Source organism: Miscanthus floridulus, chromosome 11 (genome assembly GCF_019320115.1).
Source record: "Miscanthus floridulus cultivar M001 chromosome 11, ASM1932011v1, whole genome shotgun sequence".
Classification (NCBI taxonomy): Eukaryota; Viridiplantae; Streptophyta; class Magnoliopsida; order Poales; family Poaceae; genus Miscanthus; species Miscanthus floridulus.
In genome coordinates this window covers 13634729-13637234 of record NC_089590.1, presented here as the reverse complement: position 1 = coordinate 13637234, position 2506 = coordinate 13634729, and positions in this window count along the sequence as shown.

Sequence of the window (2506 nt, the reverse complement as noted above, 5' to 3'; positions counted from 1 at the left end):
AGTTTACCGAAAGGGCAAGAGGGGCATACCAGGCTGGGTATGGGCCTCATCCCCATGGTGTGTACTATGCTGCGTGTATCAGTGCCACTTTTGGAGATGACTCCATAACACTTGGGAGATGGAATCCTTAGCGACTGCTCCTTATTAGAATGACTAGGGAAAAGCTTCGTAGTGTACCCTGCCTGCTCACCTTCGATGTGTTTTGGGAGTAATTAACCCGGGCATATGTGTAACACGACTCATGGTGAAAGTGTACAACCTCTACATAGTGTAAAATTAGTATATCAGCCGTGCTCACGGTCATGAGCGGCCTAGATCCTTACTAAATAGTTGGTTACTTGGATGGTTTGGGTTATGATTAAAATTGCTGATATATCTAATTATTCATATTTGGGAGCCTAAGCATAACTTAGCAACTTATGATTAATAATAAAATATGACCAACTAAAAGTGCTTACCGTAGTTCAGCCGTGTCAAGCCTTTTGAGCCTGCATCCCCTCATGTTATGCTTGCTCAGCGGTAGTAGCTTACGCTTGTTTTATTTCAATACTTTGGCAAAATCCTGGATGGGTACCAGATGGAGGTTCTTCAGTGGAGTTTTTCAAGAGGTGTTAGGCTTGTGATCAACCAGTTAACGATACCTGTGGTATTGGAGGCTTCGCTAGAAGATTAGAGTTATAGCATAAACTGTAATGTGAGACTATGTCTTTTGTATCAAATATTTATGTGCTATGTAATAAAGGCATTGTCTTTCATATTACCCCTTCATTTTTAGATATATGTGTGAATTGAATTCCTGGGCACACATATGGTGTGTATCTGGTTTTGTCCTTAAAACCAGGTGCTACAACGAATTAATGATCTTGAATAAAATCCTTCCTTTATAAAAAAATAAGCCGAGTCAACTTAAATTCTTACTCGGCCAATCAACCCGAGTGAATTCATTCAATCGGCCAACCAATTTGAGTGGCATTTTCTATCATCGACAAGTGGAATCCCGTCAATTGAGACTAACGCACTATCATCTAATAGAGCACACAAACAGTTGGAAATTGCAAGTGCATGCTCATGGAAATTAATAGGCGGCGATCACAAATACTTTCCCTGATCTATCATTTCAAATTGTGCCCTCTACACACCACTATGTGCATATACCATTGTCGCTCGTCACCTCCGATCTGTCAGCCCCAAAAAATCATCTTCCCTTCTCTAGCACATGGCACACCTCTGTGACATTTGGCACATTTTTAATTATGCCCATGGTGGCAAGTGTTGGTTGATGTGAGATTAAGGGAGTTAAGTCCCAAGAGGGAGTCTTCCTGGTCATGTTTTGCTTAGTTGTGGGTGTTTTGGGCCAACAAGAACATCAATCCCTTCAATTGGGTGCATGTGACATCCACGCCAATTTGAATTATGCCCATGGTGGCCAATGTGTGTATGTTGATAAAATATTGTGAAGGTTTAGTCCCACATTGGTTATTGAGGTTCGGGTAGTTGTCGCAAATCTCGTCCTACACTCTATGGGATATCACACTCAAATTGAAATGGGCATCACTTGAGGATTGATTCGCAACGAAGAAGCTGTCATAGCTGGTTTCTAAAACCGACTTAGCTAGTTTCGTCATATCCACTGCAAAAAGGCTAGAAACGCTTCCTAGGAAGGAGCCTGTTGGGAGGTACACTTAGGGTTGTTCTATGTTGGCAAGGCCACCTACCATGGGGTACATCACAATAGTGGTCAAGGCATTTTTTCCTAGGCACATGGGTTGTGATCTAGTCTCATGATTGAAAAAGTCATTATTAGGGTGCCAGGCTTTGTTTTCTTTCTTCGTTTTGGGTATGTACTTTGATGCAGAAGCTGGAGTTGCGTTCAAGGTTATTGTATAAGCTCAATGTAATGATGTAATGATCTTGAATAAAATCCTTCCTTCATAAAAGAAAATATGAAGTGTTATGCAGTATATCTAACCAATATATCCGGTTGTTAGCATACATTCCACAGTCTTGGTGTTTGTTTTGTTTTAAATGGAATTATAATAAAATCACATGTACAGGTTGTTCTTGAGAAACTAACAAACGTTAAAGTGAATCTATGAAAACAAAACAAAGTAGATACAATGTTCGATTTAATATAATTAAGATAATTTTAATTATTGTTTTGCTAGCTGTGCTGCGTCTCATCTCTATAATAATGATGTTTGTCACAGCAAAAGACACGGAGTAGAACTTAAACCATCATACTAGACCTCATATTAAATGAAGCAGTAAGAGAGGTTGATCTTTCTTCAGGAGGAATATTTCTTTTTAAAAATAAATTCTTTTCAACCATCAGTACAGGGTAGCAATAGCTAGGATTGTGAAAACCATGATGTGTTTGTTGGTATTAGTAAAAGTTCAGGGACTACATCTTCAAAACCTAGGAACTTAGAGGGAATCATATATGCTAATATATTGCATATGGTGCCTACCACGGATCAGAGTGACAAACATTATTGTTAAGAATAAT